At 46.6% G+C, this 23,731-nt stretch overlaps 1 long non-coding RNA gene across 1 annotated transcript in view; it reads left to right on the top strand.

The window, feature by feature from the left end:
* LOC116737764 overlaps nucleotides 1–15,449 on the top strand; it is a 49,906-nt gene extending 34,457 nt beyond the window's left edge. Inside the window, exon 3 of the long non-coding RNA XR_004342910.1 lies at nucleotides 15,042–15,449. This is a non-coding gene — a long non-coding RNA (uncharacterized LOC116737764). The remainder of the gene's footprint in view (nucleotides 1–15,041) is intronic.
* Nucleotides 15,450–23,731: the final 8,282 nt, after the last annotated feature.

The following is a 23,731-nucleotide window of genomic DNA, read 5'->3' as shown; positions in this document are numbered from 1 at the left end:
GGTTTTGTCCCCGCATGGGATTTCAAACACTTCTAACATAGTGAAACCAGATATTAATTGAGAGAAGGCATCACCACTCTGGTGTTTCACAAGGTTGAGTAGATGGCACTTTTGGTGTTTGTCCTGCAAGCGTTTTCAAAAATTTCCAACTTAGCTGAACCAGATATTTGAAAAGTGGTTTGTCTACAATGATGTTTGAGAAGGTAAGTAAAGGGCACTTTTGTTATACTTCTGTGTCTAAGATTTCAACACTTCTAACTGAAACAAGTTGTTAGTTGAAAGATTTTTCTCCATAGTAATTTTACAGAGCATTGAGTATGAGGCATTTTCTGTAAGTATACCATTTTCAACTACCGTCCTGTTTCACTGAGAAGTGTTTGAAAACCTATGAGGGAAACTATGAGGAAGACGATTTGTACTCAACGCTGAAAAATTATTGTGGACAAACCTTCTTTCAACTAACATCAGGTTTTGCTAGGTTACAGGTATCTGAAAACCTTATGGGGGGCTATGTATAAAGTGCTATATACCCAACTCTTGCAAATAACACTGTGCAAAAATCATCTTTCAACCAACATCCTATTTCGCTAGGAAATGGGAAGTCTTGAAAACCCATTCAGGGCCGACAACAAAAGTGCCATGTACTCAACATTGTGAAAAACTGTGTGGTGAAACTTTCATCTAGTTTCACTAAGTTAGAAATGTTTGAAGACCCATGTGGGGCCAACACCGAAAGTGCCATGTACACAACTGTATGAAACACTGTGGGGAAACATCTTCCATGAAAATCTTGTTTCACTCAGATAAAAGTGTTTGGAAACCTATGCAGAGCTTATACTGAAAGTGCCATACACACAATTGTGTCTAACTGAAACCATCATTCAACTAACCTCTCGTTTCACAAAGTTTGAAGATGTTGAAAACCTATGCAGGATGTACAAAGTGTCATACATCAACTCTATGAAACAACACTGTGGGGAAACAACCTTTCACCTAACATGTTTCATGAAGTTAGACTTGTGTGAAAACCAGGTTGGGGCCTATGCAGAAAGTGCCTTATACTCAAATCTGTGAAACCACACTGTGGGGAACCATCTTTCAACAAACATTCGGTTTCACTAATTTAAGTGATGGAAAACTTATGCAGGGAACTATGAGAGAAGTGCCATATACTCAACTCTGTGAAACAGCAATTTCGGGAAACAATCTTTCTCTTAACATCTGGTTTCACTCAGTTGCAAGTGTTTGAAAACACACACAGGCCTTATGTGGACAGATGGTGCCATACATTCAATGCTGGGAAACAACACTGGGGAAACCACCTTTCACCTATCATATCGTTCAAGTTAGAAGTATTTGAAAACCTATAAGAAGCCTAACCACTAAGGGCCACATACTCAACTGTGTGAAACAACAGTGTGGTGAACTGATCTTTCAACTAACATCTGGTTTCACTAATTGAAAATTGAGGACTATTCAGGGTCTATGCAGAAAGGGCCATATACTCAACTGTGACACATGTGGGGAAATCATCTTTCAATTAACATCTTGGATAACTAATTTAGAAGTGTTTGAAAACCTATGGGGAGCCTATGCCAAAAGTGCCATATACTCACCTCTGTCAGCCTGCACTTTGCAGAAACCATCTTTAAAGTAACACCTTGTATCACTAAGTTAGAAGTGCTTGAAAACCTATGCAGGTATGATGTGGAAAGTGACATTTTCTTGACACCTGAGAGAATTGTGTTGGGGAATCATCTATCAACCAACATCTTTCTCACAAATAGAAGTGTTTGAAAACCTATGGGAGACCTATGCGGAAAGTGCCAGATACTGACAACTGTGGAAAAACACTGTGAGAAACCATCTTTCAACTAGAATCTTGTTTCATTCAAGTTAGAATTGTTTGAAAACGTATGGGCTTATGGGGAAAGTGTCATATACTCGACTCTGTGAAAAAACCCTGTGGACAAAGTTTCTTTCAAATAACATCTGGTTTCATAAATTTAAAATAGTTTGAAAACCTATGCATGACCTACATGCAGAGTGCCATGTACCCAAGTCTGAAACAACACTGTGGTAAAATATTGATTCAACTAACATCTGATTTCACCTAGGGTAAACGCTTTTGAAAACGTATGCGCGACATACACGGTGCCATATACTGAATTCTGTGAAAAAACACTGTGAGGAAACGCTCTTTCAACTAAATTTTCATTTCCCTAAGTTAGAAGTGTTTGAAAAGCTATGCGGGACCTATGCCAGAAGTGCCATATATCAACTCTGTCAAACTGCACTTTTAGGAAGCCATCTTTAAAGTAACATCTTGCGTCACTACATTAGAAGAGTTGGAAAACCTTTGTAGGGAACAATGTGGAAAGTGACTTATACCAGACACTGTAAGAAAATAGAGTGGACAAACCATCTTTCAACTATCTTGTGTCACTAAGTTTGAGGGGGTTGAATACCTATGTTCAGCTTCTGGGGAAGATGCTGTATACTCGACTCTGTGAACAAATCTTGTGTGGGCAAAGCATCTTTCAACTAATAGCTTGTATCACTAAGATTGAAGAGTTTGAAACTACAAGCGGGGCCTGCGTGAATAAGGCCATATCACCACTTGGCCAACACCACTGTTGGGGAAACCCTCCAACTAACATCTTATTCACTAAGTTAGAATTGTTTGAAAAACCACGCAGAGCCTATGCTGAAAATGCCATACACTGAACTCTGTGGAAAAACAACATTGTGGTGAAACGATCTTTCAACTAACATCTCATTTAACTAAGCTAGAAGTATTTCAAAAACTGTGCCATCCATCTGCCAACAGTGCCATATACTAAACTGTGTAAAACTGCACTTTGTGGAAACCATCTTTCAACCAACATCTGGTATCAAGTTAGAAGTGTTTGAAACCCTATGTGGGGAACGATGAGGAAAGTGACACATACTGGATACTGTGAGAAAATACAGTGGACAAACCATCATTTGACTACCTTGTGTCACTAAGAAGTGTTTGAAAAGCTATGCGCAGCTTATGCGGAAAGTGCCATATACTCTATGCTTTGAAAAAAGCACTGTGGAGAAATCATCTTTCACTTAATATCTGGTTTCACAAAATTAAAGCAGTTTAAAAACTAATTCATGACCTACAAGGAAAGTGCCATATATTCAACTCTGTGAAATAACACTCTGGGGAAACGATCCTTCACCTAAAATCTGGTTTCATTATGTTCTGTGTTTGAATGCACATGCGGGACCTAGGAAGATAGTACCATGTGCTCTGTGAAACAACACTGTGGGGAAACCATATTCCAACTAAAATCTCGTTTCACTAAATTAGAAGTTTGAAAAGCTCTGTGTAGTCTATGTTAAAAATGCCAACTCTGTGAAACAACACTGTAGTGAAACTATTTTCAACTAACATCTGGTTTCACTGAGAAGTCTTTGAAAATGTATGCAGGGCCTACAGAGTAAGTGTCATATACTCAACCCTGTGAATTGACACTGTGGGCAAACCATATTTCCGCTAACATCTAGTTTCACTAACAAGTGTCTGAAAAGTTATGCACAGGCTATGACGACAGTGCCATATTCTCAACTCTGTAAAATTGGTCTTTGTGGAAACCATCTTTCAACTAACATCTTGTATCACTGTTAGAAATGTTTGAAAACCTATGCGGGACCTGTGCGGAAAGTGCCACATACAGACATCTGTGGAACAACACTGTGGGGAAACCATCTTTCAACTACCATCTTGTTTACCTGAGTTAAAAGTGTTACAAAACCTCTGTGGGGAACAATGAGGAAAGTGATATTTTCTTGACTCTGTGAGAAAATATTGCGGACAAATCATCTTTCAATTAACATCTTGTTTCACTAATTTAAAAGTGTTTGAAAACCTATGTGGGACCAGTGCAGAAAGTGCCAAATAGTGACATCTATGAAACAACACAGTGGGTAACCATCTTTCAACTAAAATCTTGTATAAGTTACAATTGTTTGAAAACCTATGCGTGGCTAATGGGGAACGTGCCATATACTCAACTCTTTGAAAAACCACTGGAGAGAAAGCACTTTTTAACCTAACTTCGGGTTTCACAAAGTTAAAGTAGTTTGAAAATCTATGCATGAACTACAAGGAAAATGCCATATACGCATCTCTGTGAAACTACACTCTGGGGGAACCATCATTCACCTAAAATCTAGTTTCACTAAGTCAGGTGTTTGAATACACATGCCGAACCTAGGAAGATAGTGCAATACGTGCAACTTTGTGAAACAACGTGGTGAAACAATCTTTCAAACACTGTCTGGCTTTATTCTTGTTAGAGGTACTTGAAAGCCCTTAAAGGACCAACACATAAAGTGCCATAGACTCCACTCTGCCAAGAAACACTGTGGTGAAACAACCTTTCAACAATCATCTCGTTTCACGAGAAGTGTTTGAAAAACTCTGCAGGTTCTATGCTGAAACTGCCATGTACACAACTCTGTCATACTGCACTTTGTGGAAATCATTAACTAACATCTTGTGTCAACTTAGAAGTGTTTGAAAATATATGTGGTGAACGATGTGGAAAGTGATTTATTCTCGACACTGAGAGAGAATACTCTGGACAAAAAGTCTCTCAACTAACATCTTGTATCACTAAGAAGTGTTTGAAAAGCTATGCGGGCCCTATGCCGAAAGTGCCATATACTCAACTCTGTGAAACACTCTGGTGAAACTATCCTTCAATTAACATCTGGTTTCAATAAGTGGCAACTCTGAAAAACTATTGAGGGCCAACATGGTAAATGCCATATACTCACTTATATGCACTGTGTAAAAACACTGTGTAAAAACCTAAGTTGGGCCTATGCAGAAAGTGGCATATACTCAATTGTGTGAAAGAAAAAACACTGGTGAAATAGTCTTTCAACTAATATCTTGTTTAATTAAGAGTGAACTGTTTTACAACCTAGGAAGTGCCTACAATGTAAGTGCCATATAGTCAGCTGTGTGAAAGAGCACTCTGGGTAAAGCATCCTTTAACTACTTGTTTCACTACATTTGAAAAACTATGCAGGGACAATGCAGAAAGTACCATATACTCAACTCAGTAAAACTGCAGTTTGGCAAAACCATCTTTCAACTGACAAATTGTATCACTATGATAGAACTCTTTGAAAACATATTCAGGGAATGATGTTGAAAGGGACAAATACTCCACTCTGTCAAACTGCACTTTGGGGAAACCACCTTTCAAGTAACATCTGATTCAATTAACTTGGAAGTGTTTGAAAGCCCATGAGGGTCTCAGACTCACTTTGTGAAAGAACACTGTGGGAAAACCATTTTTCAAGAAACATCTCGTTTCACTAAGTCAAAAATGTTTGAAACCCTATGCAGTGAACGATGGGTAAAGTGACATGTACTCGACATTGTGAGAGAGCACTGGGGATAAACCATCTTTCTACTGACATTTTGTTTCATTGAGAACTGTCTGAAAACCTATACAAGGCTTACAAAGTGCCCTATAGTCAAATTTGTGAAGAAATTTCTAAAAGATGGGGAAACCATCTTTTAACTAACATCTTGTTTCACTCATTTGGAAGTGTTTGAAGAACTATGTGGGGAACAATACAGAAGGTGACATATACCAGCCACTGTGAAAAAACACTGTGGAGAAACCATCTTTCAACTAAAATCATGTTTCACTAGGTGAGAAGTGTTTGAAGAACTCCGTGGGGCTTAGGCAGAAAGGGTGATATACTCAACTCTCTCAAACTGCAAATTGGGAAACCAACTTTCAAATAACATCTTGTTTAACTAAGATAGAAGTGTTTGAAAACCTATGAAGGGAGTGACGTAGAAAGTAACATGTAATCAATACTCGGAAAGAATACTGCAGAAAAAAAATCTAAATCTCGTTTGACTAAGGTAAGAGTTTGAATATATATGCGAACATATACAGTAAGTGCTATGTACTCAAGTGTTTGAAACAACACTGGGGAAACCATCTTTCAAATAACTCCTTTCGCTAAGTTAGAAGAGGTTGAAAAATTATGAGAGGCCTATACAGAAAGTGCCATATACTCACCTCTGTCAATCTGCATTTGAGGAAACCATCTTTCATATCACATTTTGCATTACTAAGCTGGAATTCCTTGAAATCCTATGCAGGCAACGATGTGGAATGTGACATTTACTCGAATCTGTGAAGAAATACTGTGGAAAAACCATCTTTCCACTAACATCTTGTTTCACAAAGTGAGAACATTTGGAAACCCGAAGTATAGCGTCCTATGCAGAAAGTGCCAGTTACTCAATTCTGTGAAACAACACTGTGAGGAAACCATCTTGCAGCTACACTCTCGTTTCACTAAGATAGTAGTGTTTGAAGCCTATTGGGACTTATGCAGAAAGCGCCATGTGCTCAATTGTGTGAAAGAACACTGTGGTGAACCACAGTCTTTCAAATGACGTAATGTTTCACTAAGTGAAAACTGTTGGAAAACCAATGCGGGGCCTACAAGGTAAAAGCCATATAGTCAACTATGTGAAAGAACCCTGGTTAAAGGATATTTTAACTAACATCGAGTTTCACTAATTTAGAAGGGTTTGAAAAATCATGGGGAGACTATGTGGAAAATGCCATATTCTCAACTTTGACAAGCTGCACTTTGTGGAAACCACCTTTCAAGTAAAATCTAATTCAACTAACTTGGAAGTGTTTGAAAACCCATGTGGGGCCTAGACGGAAAGTGTCTTTCCCTAAACTCCTTCAAACATTTAGATGTTCAAGTATTTCACTGTTAGAAGTCTTTCAAAACCTATGCAGGGCCGAGGAGGAAAGTGCCATATACTCTGAAACACTGTGGGCAAACCATCTTTCAACTAACATCTTGTTTCATTGTCAGAATTGTTTCAAACACTTTACTAGGAACGATGAGGAAAGTGACATACACTCAACTCTGTGAAAACATACTGTGGAGACACCATGTGTCAACTTACATCTGTTTTCTCTGTTTGAAAACTTATGTAGGGCATAGGCAGAAAGTGACATATACTCGTGTGAAAGAAACAATACGGTGATGAAAGAGTCTTTCATCTAAGCTGTTTCAAGGGAGAACTGTTTGAAAACCTATGCGGGGCAGAAAAAGCATCACTTAATCAACTGTGGGAAAGATCATCTGGGTAAATCATCTTTTCACTAACATCTGGCTTAAGTCAGAATGCTTTGAAAACTGTGGGGACTATGGGCAAAGTGCCATATACTCAACCCTGTGGAACTAAAATTGGGGACACCATCTTTCAAATAACATCTGGTTCAACTAAATTGGAAGTGTATGAAAACCCATGTGGGGCCTGGTAGAAAAGTGCCATGCACTCAACTTTGTGAAACACTGCGGGGAAGGCATCTTTTAACTGATATCGTTTCACCATGTTAGAAATGTTTGGAAGACGTTGCTGGGAATGATGGGTAAAGTGACATATACTCAACTCTGTGGAAACATACTATGGAGAAACCATCTTTCAACTCACATCTGCTTTCCCTAAGTTAGAAGGGTTTGAAAACCTATGCAGGGCCTAGGCGGAAATGCCCTATACTCCATGCTGTGAAACAACACCGTAGGGAAACAGTCTTTCAACTAATATCTGGTTTCACTAAGTGGGAAATGTTCGCAAACCAATGTGGGGCCTACAGAGTAAGTGCCATAGACTCAACTCCGTAAAAGTGTACTTTCAGGAAACCATCTTTTAACTGACATCTCGTTTCACTGAGTTACAAGTCTTTGAAAACCACCCGCTGTGTAAGAATCTTGTGCAGAAACCATCTTTATCATTTTGTTTCAGCAAGTTAGAAGTGTTTGAAAACCATGTTGGGTCTATGTATGAGGAAAGCACCATATACTCAAGTCTGTCAAAGTGCACTTTGGGGAAACCACCTTTCAAATCACATCGTATATCACTAAGTTAGAATTGCTTGAATCCTATGAGGGGAACAATAAGGAAAGTGACATTCACTTGACATTGTGAGAGAGTACTGTCGAGAAACCATCTTCCATCTGACATCATGTTTCAATAAGCGAGAACTGTTTGAAAACCTATGCAGGGCATACAAGGTAAATGCCATACACCCAACTCTGTGAAAGAACACTGGGGAAACCATCTTTTAACTAACATCTTGTTTCCCTCAGTTACAAGTGTTGGAAAACCTATGTGGGGACTAGGAGGAAAGTGCCATATACTCAACTTTGTCCAAATGCACTTTGGGGAAACCATCTTGCAACTAATATGCAACCACACAACCCACCAATTACAGACAACCACACATATATCACACATACCACAATACACATGCACACAACACACAAACACAAAACATGAAAAATTCACCACAAACGACCACCCATACATTACACTCAAGGCACGCATAACACACATACAAGCACACCCTGAACATACCACACATCTTGCACACTGCATTAGCCACGTTAATACTACATGCACACCTACATCACACATGCACCATGTACACGTCCATACATTACACACACCACATACACACCACGCATAGGCCACAACATATCCAACACAGATCCCACATGCCCCAAACACCCACAGTTATAGCCCTCCCACAGTATTACCACATTTAACACATACAAATGATTTCCAAACCACCTCTCCCAAATCACACAAACACACTCCACATATACACCACAGACACCAAACCTACACCACATATGAGGAAGACAGATGTTACCTCCTCTGCACATAAACTACACATACACCACATACACACTGCACGTATACATACAAATGTGAAACATATACCATACAGCTACACAACTCTTACACCGAACAACAGAAAAAGATACTACAAACCCATCCCTCCATGACACACGAATACCACAAAAACACCTCACCTATTCACCACATACACACTATACACATCACACAGATATCTTCCACATACCGCTTACTGCATAGAATACACATTACACACACCCCACACACACATGCACACAAGCCCTAAACATATAAAACACCCACACTCCATATATACACCACATACACGCCAAACGTATACCACACCCAAAACACACTCTACACAGATAGCACCTCTACAATAAACACACCATGATATCCATACATATATGACACACACACCACAAACACCACACTTATATATTACACATTCTCCACTTGTATGTCACACGCTAACACCATACATGCACCACATACAAAACACACACACCATACATAGACGGCACGCAAACATACATTATAGGAGGGGCATATATGCATGATATATTTAGTATATTCCCAACACATATCCCACACCTAGAGCACACAGAAAGACACATCCACCACCTATAAACCACCCACAGCATGCACACACCACGCTCACCACACAAATGCAATACACAGGCACAAGCCATGCATAGAACATACATACCATCCATACAGAACAAGATCATGCACTCAACCACAACCATTCCAAACATACACCACACACACCACACATGTACCCCTCGTGTACCCACCAGACGCCGCCCACGCCTTGTGTTTTACTGCCTGAAATGACATTGCACAAGTGTCTTTCATGTAGCCTTTCACATACATCTCAGACGCAGTTTGTTGAAATATTCATTAGTGTGTGTTGGGAGAGGTAGCATGGCAGGTGTGTAGTCTCATCCCTTGAACATAGCTAGATGACTAGCTATGCTGAATACTCCAGAAAACACCCTGAAGATGGACAAAACCAAGTCCAGAGCTACACGGAGAGAAGCCACATCAAAGAAAGGGAAGAAGTGCAGACAGGGAGTTGGGGGAGAAGTATATCAAGGGTGCTGCAGAGGAGAGGGAACCTTCATTAAGGAAAGTGTGGGAGGGAGAGGAGCACACAGGGACCATACAAGGTGAACCTATCCTCAAAGCCACATGAAAAGAGTTGGCACATCACTTATCATCAGGGAAATACAAATCAATACTACAGTGAGATGCCACCACGTGTCTGTGAGAAGGGCTAATTTTCACAAGGAACAACTGGTGTTGGCAAGGATGTGGAGAATGGGAAACCCTCTGCCACGGTGGGTGGGAATGGAATCTGGTGCAGCCACTCTGGAAAACAGTACAATGTTTCATCAAATCTTACCAATAAGATGGCCCTGGGGCATTTGGGTGGCACAGTCAGGTGACTCATGATATCCACTCAAGTCAGGATTGCTGTCATGGGACTGAGCCTTCATTGGGCTCAGCATGGAGTTCATGTGGGATTCTCTGACTCTCTCTGCCCTTCCCCATCTCTACCTCTCTCCTCTCCCTCTCTCCCATTAAATCAATTAATTAATTAAACAATTATCCTTTAAAACTTGAAGTTGCCCTATGATCCAGCACTTGCACTGCGAGGTATTTACCCAAAGGATACAAAAATACCGATTCAAAGGGATATAGGCACGCCAGTGTTTTTTAGCAGCACAATGGAAACTAGCCAAAGATGGAAAGGTCTCACATGTCCACTGGCTGAGGAATGGATGGAGTTGTGGCATATGTATAAACATACATACACACACACAAAGGAATACTGCACAGCCAGGGAAGAGAATGTAATTTTCCTTGCAACGATTTGGCTGGAGCTCGAGATTATAACGCCCAGTGAAATAAGTGTCAGAGAAAGGCTGATACCGTATGATTTCACTCCTATGTGGAATGGAAGAAACAAAAGAAATATATAATCGTGGAGGAAAAAGAGAGTGGCAAAACAAGACGCAGACTGTTAACTATAGACAACAAACTGATAGTTAAGAGAAGAGATGGGTGCGGGGATTGGGTTCTATAGGAGATGGGCATGGAAGAGTACACTTTGCGATGTGCACCGGGTGCTGTGGGGAAGGGTGCAACAACTGAAACCTACACTTGAAACTACCATTGCACTGTGTGTTAACTACGTGGCACTTCCATAAAACCCTTTAAAAAACACTCTGTATTAGCATTGGGAAAGGCCCCGTGCTGAAGTGCTCAGAGCATTAGTAATGTGCTTCAACATTCTTTGTGACTCATAGAGAAATAGAGTAAGACTTTCCTCACCACCTCTCTGTGTAGACCCTTGTGCTTTACTGCTGAGAAGTACCCTTTGCTCCCAGAGGGTTTTAGAAAGCTTCTTGGGGATATGTAGTCAGAAGTATTCTTAAACCCTGGTGTAGAAGCACCAGGAAATGGCCTAGCGCCAGGTGCCTAAAAGTACAGTGTGACACACTGTATCTTCCCCTACACCACCGAGATCCCTGGTGTGTAGGTGAGTTTCCAAGCCATTCCTGACCCAATGCAGGGCTCTCAGGGTCTGATGTCCCAGAGGATGTCCAGCCCCCATGTCCCTGCTCCCCTGGTACTGGGAGGCAACAGTATTGTAGGAATGGGAGCCATGTGAACCCCTGCCTTATGGATGGGGCTACCCTCATTCGGAAGAACAGACAGTCTGCAAAAATGTGCCATGCTCCATGACATGATCAGGGAACTAAAAGGCTTTTGCATAAATAGCGCACCAAGCTTCACTCCAACATCTTGATCATCACATGGAAGCACATTCTTCATATGGCAGAGCCACTGCTGACCCTCTCTACCAATACGACGGGCTGGAACACACCAGAATTCAAAGTTCTGCTCAGTGTCTTAGGGGAGAACGTGGGCCTCTTGCTCACAGGGCTCCAAAGGGCATCCTGTGGAACCCTCCTGTAGCCAGAGACCCCAAAAGTTCTTTTGATACCCCGACCAGCCAGATCGTGAATATATTGTGCTGGTCAGGCTCTTCTACACATGAAGAACACTGGCCCTGGGTGTATCCACTTTCAGCAAATTGCTTGATCATCTGTCAAGGTCCGTCTTGGAGTCCATAAAAAGTGAGTCCTAAAAGACTCTGAAAAGTTCTCTATCCGGCTGCAGATATCCCATGGGGACCAGCCGTTGTGACTGTGTGACAGGTGCAGCTAGAGTCCCTGGCCTTGTGGTTTCAGGGACTACCCGAACATCCAGAGCCCTAGGGCATCAGAACGGGTCCAGCCGAGAACTGTGCATGGGCAGGATCCAGCGGCCATATAGGCCGGGAGCTGGCTCCCTTGCTGGGCCTTGGGGAAACGAAGATAAACATCTCCATTCCATGTTGATCGCCTTCCCATTGGATGGAAATATTGAGTGGCCTTTGGTCCTAGCTGCAGCCATCTCCTCTGCCTCCCTGTGTTTCCGACTGCCTCTTGATTCACCCTTAGGAGCCATGGAGCTGACACTCACTCAGCCGGCACCCAAGGACGGACATCGCGTTCCCACTCCATCCTGAGCTCTGTTAGAGGCACCAGCATCGCATATCCCAAAGGAGAACACTCCTCCTAGCCATGAGCTTGCTGTTTGGCTGTTTGCAGCAAGGGGTGGGGGGATTGGAGCCAGCTCGCCTCCTTGCTCTGTCTGATTGAGGTGCCTTCCTCCTGAAAGGCAGACAGTTCACACAGGACTCCAGAAGTAGGCTCCCGAGGTTGGTCAGCAGAGAAAGAGCCCTTTACAGGAAGAGGGCACCAATGCCCCTCTCTACCCATTGGAGCCACCGCTGGCGGCACCTCCCAGCTACAGCACTGTCACTGCTCAGTCCATTCAGTGATGCAAAAAGCAACAAAGGCCGACCGAGTCCCAGGGCTCTCTAGGTCCTTCTGAAGGAAGAAGGCAGATCTGGTGCTGACAGGGCTCCCAGATGGAGACTCTCCAGAGTGCTTTCGTTTAAGCCCACTGTAGTGTCTTCTCACAGCCAGCCGGGTTGCCAGGAGTTGGTGCTGGGCACTGCCTTCTCCATAGAATTCCCCTTCCAAGCTCTGAAGACCTGTGGCCCACCTTATCGACCTTAACATACCTTTGCTCTCTTGTGGAGACAAGGCTCTTCCCGCAATCCCTTCAGAATCAGGGTCCCAAGAGTCTATCCTCCGTCTGCCACCTGGGAGTCGGATCCAGTCCTTCGGACTACGGGAGAGACATTGCCACAGGGCTACTTCTTCACTAATTCACTGGGTTTCAGAAGTATGCAGCCATTCAGAGCTCAGGGATGTGAAGGGGACCAGCGGAGGATGTCTCGTGTTTAGGCTAAGCTGGAGATTTGGTCAGAGAGCAGGACTCCTTCTGGCCAGAGACAAATGAAGGAAGCCATTTCTCCACGTGGATCCACGTTCCCACCCCATAAATGTGGAGCTTTGGCCCACGTGGCACCCATTTCCTTTCCCTTGCTGTGTGTCTGACAATGTATTATTTTTTCTCCCTTAGGCACCAAGGAGCCATCACTAACACAGCCGGCAAACCTGGCTAGGCTGCAATCTCCCACTCTGCTCTTGTGTTCAGTCAGAAGTATCAGGTTCTGCTCTACCAGAGGAAAGCAGGCCTTGGAGTGCCTGGTTGCTTGGTGCTTGGTCGGCTGTGCTATGGAGGGTGAGGAGGGCCAGCTTACCTCACTGGCCCGGACGACTCAGTTGCCTTTATTCTGAGAAGCAGTTTGCACATGGTCAGTAGCAATGAGGAGGGGGTCAGCATTGGAAGAGGCTTTGCCAGGAACGAGGGAACCAAGTCCTTGTTGCAGATTCCTGAGCAAGAGCCCTCAGAGCCTCATAGCTACAGCTCAAACGCTGCTGCCTCCCTCAAGGGATGGGAAACGTGGCAGCGATCGACCAAGCCAGAAATCCCTGGCTCCTGAAGAAAGAAGGCAGGCTTTCTTGCTGAAAGGGCTCCCAGGTGTAGTCCTTCAGAGGGCCCTTTGGCCTAATCCCACAGGCTTTTCTTACTCCAGAAACAACCTGGTTGATAGGAGAGTGCGTTGGCTTCTTCACTGTCAACTTTCTCTGAATCTGTGTGGTGAAGAACCTTGGCAGTGTGTGTCTCCATTGCCACTCCTGAACTTTGCAGATGAAAGAGGGCTTCGGTGAACACTGTTCCGGGACAGCGTTCCAGGGTAACATCCTTGTTTGGTGGTGTGCTTGTGATGCTGATAACGGTATTCAATGGGGCCCTTCTCAGTTTGGTTTCAGAATGATATGGGCATGCCTATACCAAGTGTGTGTGAGGATGCCCAGGGAGAATGCTCGTGGGTAGGCTAAGCCTGAAGTTAGGGGTGGATCCCACCTGCTGGCTGTGTGGGTCAAGGGGAAGGGAAAGTCATGGTCTCTTTCCTCGGTTCTCCCCGTGCCCACTTGAATGCACAGCTTTGACTCACCCTGGAATCAGTCTTCTCTAATTGCTGTTTTCTTAACTTGTCAGTTATCACATGGAGACCCTGTGTCTGTCCCCTACAGCAACCCAGGTCCCCGATTTGCGGGTGAGTTTCCAAGGCTTCGCTGACCTGACGTGTGGCTCTCAGAGTCTGATGTCCCAGAGGACATCTATCCCCCCCCGTCCCTGAACGTTAGGTGGTGGGCAGGGTATAGGATCATGGGAATGGGTACCAGCCGGGACCCCTTCCCTAATGGGTAGAATTACCCTCAATCAAAAGAACAGAGCATCTGGCAAGTGCAGTATGCTCCACAACCTGATCGGTGCACAAAAAGCCCTTTGAATAAACAGTGGACCAAGACCTCGTTCCCACCTCTGGATCGTTGCCTGGAAGCACATTCTTCATTTCTCAGACCCAGTGCTGACCCTCTCGATGGATATGACGGGCAGAAACGCACTAGAAGCCAAAGTTCCCCTCTGTTTCTTAAGGGAGAATGTGGGCCTCCTGCTCACAGGGCTCCAACGGGTATCCTTGGCAGAACTCCTGGAGCCAAGCACACCAAAGTTGCTCGTGATTCCTGAGCAAGCCGGCTTGCAAATACATGGTGCTAGTCAGGTTCTTCTAAACAGGAAGAACTCTAGCCCTCGTTGTGTCCAGTTTCATGACGTTGCTTTATCATCCATCCAGGTTCGTCTTGGGGTCCATACAAATTCAGTCTTTCAGAGTACTCTCTCCGGCTTGCAAAGGTCCCACGGGAACAGTCCTTGTGACTGTGGGATAAGTGGAGCTAAAGTGGCTTTGGCCTTTTGGTTTCAGGTCTATACGGACATCGGAAGGGCATCGGAAGGGCATCGGAAGGTGTCCAGCCGAGAGGTATGTGCGGGAATGGCTCTGCCAGATGTATTAGCAGGGAACTGTCCCCCTTGCTGGGCCGAGTGGAAATGAAGAGAAACATCTCCATTCCACCTTGATTGCATCCCCACTGGATGGAAATATTGAATGCCCTTTGGTCCTGGCTGTAGCCATATCCTCTCCCTTCCTGTGTTTCTGACTGCCTCTTCTTTCACCCTTAGGAGTCTCAGAGCTGGTACTCCCTCAGCAGGCACCGTTGGATGGGCATCGGCTTCCCACTCGGTTCCAGGCTCACTTATAGCCATCAGCACCTGATAGATATCCTAAAGTAGAATGTGCCTCCATACCCTGACCTTGGTGCTTGGCTGTTTGTAGCAAGGGATGGGTGGGTGGGTGGGTGGGTGGAGCCAGCTCAACTTCCTACTCTGCCTGATTGATGTGCTTTCCTTCTGAAAATCAAAGAGGTCACACAGGAGCCGAAGGTTCCAGAAGTTGGTCTGCACAGGAAGAGCCTCTTACAGTTAGAGGGCACCAATGCCCCTCTCCACACTTTGGAGCCGCAGCTGGGGGAACGTCGCAGCTAGAGCACAGTCGCTGCTCACTCCATTCAATGTTGCAAAAACCACCAAAAGCTGACCAAGACCCAGGGTGCCCTAGGTCCTTCTGAAGGAAGAAGGCAGGCCTGGTGCTGAGTTGGCTCCCAATGGAGACACTAGATGGCGCTTTTGCATAAGCTGTCTGGGGTTTCTTCTTCTAGCCAGGTTGCCAGGAGCTGGTGCAGGGCACTGCCTTCTCCATAGAATTCCCCTTCCAAGCTCTGAAGAGCTCTGGCCCTCCTCATCCCGCTTGATGCATTGTTGCTGTCTTGTAGAGACAAGGGTCTTCTCACAATCTTTTCAGAATCAGTGTCTCCAGGGTCCTATCTTCTGTCTTCGACCTGACAGTGTGGTCCAGGGCCTGTGACTGTGGGAGGGTTTTTGCCACAGGACTCCTTCCTCATTAAGTCACTGGGTTTCAGAAGTGTGCATGCATTCAGAGGTCCCGGGCGTTTGGAGGGACCCAGCAGAGGATGTTTGGTGTGTATGCTGGCCAGAGATTTGGGCAGGGAGCGGGTCTCCTTCTGGCCTGAAGGCAAATGAAGCAAAACATCTCTGCAAGGGGATGCCCATTCCCTTTTGAAAGGTGGAGCTTTGGCCCACCTGGTGCCCATTCCTATCGCCCTGCTGTGTTTTAGAGAATGTATTTTTTTTTTCTCCGTTAGGCGCCATGGAGGCATCCCTCAGTCACTTGGCACCCCTGGGCAGGCCACAAATTCTCACTGTGCTCCTGTGTTCAGTGAGAGCGATCAGGCTCTGCTCTACCAAAGGAAAACGGGCCTTGAGTGGCTGGGTGCTTGGTGCTTGGCCTGCAGTGCTATGGAGGGTGAAGGGGAGCCGGCTTGCCTCACTGTCCTGGATGACCGCGGTGTCTTCATTCTGAGAAGCCGACATTTGCACGTGGGCACTAAGAACCGAGAGGGGAACAGCATTGGAAGAGCCCTTGCCAGGAATGAGGGAACCAAGTCCTTGCTGCAGGTTCCTGAGCAAGAGCCCTCAGAACCCTATAGAACCCTCTGCTCAAGCACTACTACCTCCCTCAACTAAAGGGATAGGTGGCGGGGATGGACCAAGCCAGAAATCCCTGGCTCCTGAAGAAAGAAGGCAGGCTTCTTGCTGACAGGGCTCCCAAGTGTAGTCCTGCAGAGGACGCTTTTTGTCAAAGCCCACAGGCCTTTCTTATTCTGTGTACAACCTGATTGAAAAGAGACTGTGCTGGGTCCTTTGTTCTCTAGTTTCTCCAAATCATGTGTGATGAAGAACTCTAGCAGTGTGTGTCTTCTTTGCCACCCCTGAGCCCTTTGGATGAAAGCCTGTTTGTGGGGAAAGTATTCTGACACAGTATCTCAGAGTACTACCGTCTTCTTTCGGCTTGGAGGTTTGGTTGGTGTTTTAGTGGTGGTGATAGAGATGGTGTTTAGTTGATGGTTTCATTGGGCAATTTTCAATATGGTTTCAGATGACGAGGCCCTTCCCAAAAACAGGGTGTGTGCAGGTGTCCAGAGACACTGCCGTGTGGGTAGGCTATGGCAGAGGTTGGGGGTGGATCCCGCCTCCTTTATGGGACAAGGGGAAGGTCGTGGTCTCTTTTCTCGTTGTCCTCCATGCCAATTAGAAGGCACAGCTTTGACTCACCTATCGTCATTGCTGTCCCATTGCTGCTTTCCTAACTTGGTCTCAGTTCACACACGGAGACCCTGTGTCTGTCCCCTACAACAACCAAGGTCCCTGCAGGGAGATGCGTTTCCAAGCCTTTCCTGAACCAATGCAGGGCTCGCAGAGTCTGATATCCCAGAGGACACCAAGGCCCCCTGTCCCTGAGCCCTTGGTGCTGGCAGGCCACGGTATCGTGAGAATGGGTAGCCATGTGGACCCGCCCCAAATGGATGGAGCTACCGTCATTCGGAAGAATAGTCTGTGCGTGTGCAGCATGCTCCATGACCTGATCAACACACGAAAAGCCTTGTGAATATACACTGCACCAGGCCCTCATTCCCACTTCTTGGTCATCATATGGAAGCGCCTTCCTCATATCTCAGAAGCTCTGCTGCCGCTCTCGATGGATACAAAGCACCCCAGAAGACATACTTCCTGTGTATGCCTTAAGGAAGAATGTGGGCCTCTTCCTCTCTGGGCTCCAACGAGCATCCTCAGCAGCACTCCTGTAGCGAAAGCACACAAAAGGCCCCTGTGATTCCTCAGCACGCCAGCTTGTGAATACATTGTGCGAGTCAGGTTCTTCTAAACATGATGAACTCTGGCCCACGTTGTATCCAGTTTCAGGACATCTGTTACAGTTCATCTTCTCCGTACAAAGTGAGGCTTTGAAGACTACTATCTCTGGCCTGCAGGTGCCTGATGGGGAAAGCCCTTATGAGTGCGGGAAAGGTGGAGACAAAGGATCCCAGTCCTTTTGGTTTCAGAACTAACTGCAAGGACATCCAGAGCCCTAGGGCATCAGAAGGGGTCCAGCGGAGAGCTGTTTTGGGGGAGGCTGGGCCAGATGGATTAGCTGGGAGCTGGCTCCCTTGCTGGGCCTCAGGGACACGAACATAAACATCTCCATTCCACACTGATGGCATTCCCATGGGATGGATTACTGACTACCCTTTGGTCCCGGCTGCAGCCATTCCCCTGTTTCTGACTGCCTCCTCATTCCTCCTTAGCAGCCATGGAGCTGACACTCACTTGGCAGGCATCCAGGGAGGGTTGTCGCATTCCAACTGGGTCCCCTGGTCAGTAACAGCCATGAGCATCGGATATCCCAAAGGAGAATAGTCCTCCTATTCCTGACCTTGTTCCTTGGTGTTTGTAGCAAGCCGTGGGGGGCGGGGGCGGGGGCGGGGGGGGGGGGTCTTCTCAGGATCAGTTCAAATTCAGGGTCTCAAGAGTCCTATGCTCTGCCTTCCACCGGGAAGGCGGGTTCAATCCTGTGACTGGGCGTTCGGTATTGTCACAGTGCTGCATCTTCGCTAATTCACTGAGGTTCAAAAGTTTGTGGTCATTCAGAAGCCCAGGGCATTTGGAGCAGAGCAGCAGGGAGTGTCTGGTGTGTAGTTGGGCCTGCTATTTGGGCAGGGAGCTGGCTTCCTTCTGGGCTGAGGGCAAATGAAGCAAAGCATCTTCCGAATGTCGAGTTTTGGCCTATCCGGAGCCCAGTTCCTTCCTCTTGCTGTATTTGTGACAATTTATTTTGTCTCTCCTGTAGTGGCCATGGAGCCATCACTGAGTCAGCTGGCACCCCTGGGTTGCCTGCAAATTCTCACTCTGCTCCTGTGCTCAGTGAGAGCTCTCAGGCTCTGCTCTACCAAAGAATAGAAGGTCCTTAGTCCCTAGAGCTTGGTGCTTGGCCTGGTGGGCTATGGAGGGTGAAGTGGAGCCAGCTTGCCCCACTGACCTGATGAGAGAGTTGCCTTCATTCTGAGAAGCAGACAGTTTGCACATGGGCAGTATGAACCGGCATGGGTCAGCACTGGAAGAGCCCTTGCCAGGAATTAGGGAACAAAGGCCTCGTTGCAGATTCTTGAGCAAGAGCCCTCAGAACCCCATAGCTACAGCTCCAACACTGCTACCTCCCTCAACTGATGGGAAATGTGACAGCGATAGAACAATCCAGAAATCCCTGGCTCCCAAAGAAAGAATGCAGGCTTTCTTGCTGACAGGGCTCTCAGGTGTAGTTGATCAGGGGACTCCCGTGCCTAAACTCACAGGACTTTCTTATTCCAGATACAACCTAGTTGATAGGAGATGGCCCTGGGTACTTCACTCTCAACATTCTCCAAATCGGATGTGTGATGAACAACTCTGGCAGTGTGTGTCTCCACTGCCTCCCATTAGCCCTTTTGGTGAACGTGGGTTTGCATGGAGACAATTCCAAACAGAGTCTTCGAGTAGTGTCCTCTTTTTCCAGTGTGAGGGTTTCATGGTGTCCTTGTGATGGTAACAGAGATATGGCACTGGGTCCTTCTCAATTTGGGTTCAGAATGATGTGGCCTTCCCCAAACCTAAGGTGTGTGAAGGTGCCCAGGGAGAACGCTTGTGGGTAGGCTAAGCCAGAGGTTAGTGGTGCATCCCGCCTCCTTTGTGGGACAAAAGGAAGAGAAAGTAGAGGTCTCCTTCCTCAATTTCCCCCATGCCCATTTGAAGGCATAGCTTTGACTCACCTTGTAGTCATTCCTCTCCCACTGCTGATTTTCTAAGTGGGTCTCACTTCACACCCTGAGACCATGTGACTCTCCCATACACAACTGAGTTAGAAGGATTGGAAGTGAGTTTCCAGTCAGTTGCTGAGCCAGTGGAGGGTTCTGAGGGTCTGATGTCCCAGAGACAATTGGTTGTCATGTCCCTGAGCTCTTGTTGTTTACTAGTCTTTTATACTTTCCTGCTTCCAAGACCTGCTTCCAAACACTGCCATCATCGGGGAACACAGCCCTCCTACAGCTGTATCACTGCTACCCCCATGTACCGATGGCAAGGGCAGGGCGCATACCCAGAGCCAGGTCTTTCCCTCTGGTTCTGAAGGAAGAATCTGGGCAGGCTTCTTGTTGATGAGGCCTACAGGGGGAATTTATGGATGCCACCATTTGCCAAAGCCCACAGGTACTTCTCCTACCTGAGTCAGTCAGGGAGCTGCGGAAGACTGTGCCGGTCACCTCACTTCATTATCTCTGATACAGAACTCTGGCCCTCCCTCTCTCCATTCTCACCCCTTTGCTCTATTTTAACTCTTACTGTCATACCCTGAGCCCTGACCTGCGATTCCGGTCTAGTCATGGTGACTGTGGCAGATGTTTGGCCTAAGGGACCCTGGCTCTTTAGCAGGATAGTTTTCCCTGTATGATGGTTCATCTCTGCATGGGTCTCACAGAACTCTGATTGCTGGCCAAGTAGGCCTGCGTTGTTGTTGTTGTTTTTGTTTTTGTTTTGCCACGGAAGATCCTCAGAGCTTCTTGGCTTTCAAGCATCTTTGGAAGACAAGAATCACTATAAAATAGGAATTTGTTACAGTATCTGAATGATGCTCAGGGCAAGAAGTATATATTTTAAACCCGTGCAACCCTAATGATAGTTGAATAGACAAGGCCACTCAGCTCTAGTACCAACCTCTGCATTTCTTCCAGGCCTAGTGTACACTGGCCAGGATCTTGACTCAGAGCATCCTCGTTTTAGGTTATCCTTGGCTTTCTTCCCTCCATCATATCATGCTTACCCATTTCATCTGAGGGAACACATGTGAGAGCACGTTCATCTTGCACACGAGGGCTGGGAGAAGTCAACTGGTAAGGAGACACACACCAGGATCTGCTCTAATGGGTTCCACCCTACGTGCCAGGCCCTGCCTTCTGCCACGATCCTTTGAGCTGTTGAGAGCCTAGTCCTGCGAGCCAGGACGCTCAGTGTTGCTACTATGGAGAATGCTGAAGGAGGACAGCACTGCCCAGGCCAATGCCATGCTTGCCACACCATGAACACAGGTGGTTTTTCTGGGCCAGTGAAGCTGTTTTGCCACTGCCTGATGCACAGGGCTGTTCGTGCCCTCACACCTGACCGAGGAATCTCTATTGGTGGTGACAGGCACCCACTAATGATACCTGTGGTCCTGCGGCCCATCTGTGCCCCAGATGGAAGATCAACCCAAGACTGGGTAAGTGCGAGTGTGTCATTACTAGTGGGTGGGCTGCCTTGCTTGGGCCCCACCTACAACATGCACAGGCTGGTGTGATAATCTGTCCCTGGGCACGGGTTGAGTGAGTGACAGCTCTATGGCTCCTATGCCCAAACAGGGAAAGAGTTAGATAAAGAACCATGAGAGGGCCATAAGCAGGGCCCCAGTTCCACATATCCAATGGCAATGGGAACAATTTGGAAAGGGGCTGTGTGATTCCTGTCCCGTCAGCCAAAAAATGTGTCTAGCTCCCTTCCCAGTCGTCTGGCCCAGCCTACGTGCAAATGGTTTAATCTGGGTGCTCCCAATGCCTTTGGCCTCTGAATGCCTGCCTGGTTTTGCCACCAACTTGCCAGGGTCCTGTGGCCAAACCAATCACGCAGTCACAAGGATGACACGGGAGTGTCCAGCTGAACTCCAGGGATATTCCTCTGAGTGACTACAAAGAATGGACCTGAGAGAGGACCTATTGTGAAAATAGAGCAAGGGGGTGAAAATGGATCCACGGAGGGCCAGAGTTCTTCAATAGGAATGGCAATGGGATCATGTGGAGAATGAAGTGACTAGGGCCATCTCCTTGCATGCTGGCTCTCACAGGAATCAGCAGGACATGTGGACTTTGGTGAAGGGAGCCCCTAAAGGCTAACCCACCCACCCCCCACCCCCCCCGCCGGGAGCCCTGTCAGCAACGGGTTTGCACTCTTCCTTCAGAAAAAGAGGGAAAGCACTGGCTTGGGTCTGTTTCTCACCCTTTCCCAATAGAGGACAGGGGCGGCAGTGATTCACTTGTGGCTGTTTGGGGCTCCTGACTGATGGTCAAATGGTCAGCACCTGGTCTGCGTCCAATCCAATACTCACTTCAAAACCCTTTGGGCATTAACCACAGCCTGAATCGGAGGGCACATGCATGAACCATCTACACTGCAGGATGAAGGCACCTCGTCAGCTAGGGGAGGGAGGCCAGCTGGCTACCCATCCCTGCCATGACTCTAGCTGACTAAGCACCAAGTCCTCAGAGAAAGAGGGACCTGCTTACCTCTGGGATACCAGACACTGAGTGCTGTCAATAGGCTCCGGAACTGACTGGGAACTCCACACCAATATTTGCACCTGGGCTGTGTAGCTGACACAGACCTGTGGATCCTGCAATTTTCTAGTTCAAACAGAGTACATTCTTCAGAGGCTCGTGCTCTCAATGGCTCCCAGGTCGAAAGTACCTTGAAAACAAGAGCAATACAAAGCCAATAGGCAACCTGAGCACCAAAGGTCTTCATTACAGAAGAGAATGGGCTAAAGTTAGAATGAAGGGCCCACTCCTATCTCCTGGCAGGAATGCTGTCTGGGGAGTGAAAAAGACCCGAGGGCTAGTGTACAAGGAAGTCTCCATTGGCGACACCCATGAGTGAAATTCTGCAAGAGGTCTGCATTGTTCATTCAGAAACAGGAGATGCTGGATTCGGTGGTTTTTCCTATCCTTCCTCTCAGGAAAGAGAAGCACCATTGATTTGGAGGTAAGGGGTTCCTACACCTAGCTGGTGATCAAGTGTTTGGAGCCTCGACCTGATGACCTAGTTTCTGGAAAGGTTCCTTTTGATTCCGACCAGATCCTAAAGCATATTGTGCACGTGGGAATCATGTTTGACTCAGGATGAAGGCATGCCTATCCTTCACTGCACTTACCAGGGCTGGCCAAGCACCAAGCACTCAGGGACAAGAAGGCCATCCTTCCTTTGACTTGAAGTTACTGTTTACTCTCACAAAGCAAAGGACCAGGGTGGGAATTTAGCACCAATCCTTGGGCTCTGCTTGTGTGAAGTGAGTGGAAGCCCATCTGTCCATGAACGTGACCAAGGACTTAGAAAAGAGCAGGTGGGTGGGAATGGCTACAAGGGAGGCCAGGATCTACATGACAGATGGGAAGGGGGTAATGCTGGGCATGTATATGTACCTTAATTTCTCATTGCTTCATGTGTAAGGCCTGTCCCTCCCCACACTTCACGGATGTGCTACACACATCCACCCACAGCCAACTAGGCACCTTCATATGCCCTAGCCCTCTCATTGTGAACACAGTTCTAATAGGAAGTTTCAAGAGGTCAGGTTGCCAATCTATGACAGAGTCACCAGGACTCAGAGTCCCCAGTTGGAAGTGGAGAATATTGCTCTGAGGCAGTGATTCTCAATGGGCTCCAGCAAGATCCCCATTTATTTATTTTTGAGAGACAGAGTGAGACAAAGTGAGCGCGGGGGAGGGGCAGAGAGAGAGGGAGACACAGGATCGGAAGCAGGCTCCAGGCTCTACGCTGTCAGCACAGAGCCCGACGCGGGGCTCGACCCACACACCGCGAGATCATGACCTGAGACGAAGTCGGACGCTCAACCGACTGAGCCAC

The sequence above is a fragment of the Lynx canadensis genome, chromosome E1 (assembly GCF_007474595.2).
Source record: "Lynx canadensis isolate LIC74 chromosome E1, mLynCan4.pri.v2, whole genome shotgun sequence".
In the NCBI taxonomy this organism is placed as follows: Eukaryota; Metazoa; Chordata; class Mammalia; order Carnivora; family Felidae; genus Lynx; species Lynx canadensis.
The sequence above is the reverse complement of the archived record's forward strand: the minus strand, read 5'-3'. Positions and strand labels throughout refer to the sequence as shown.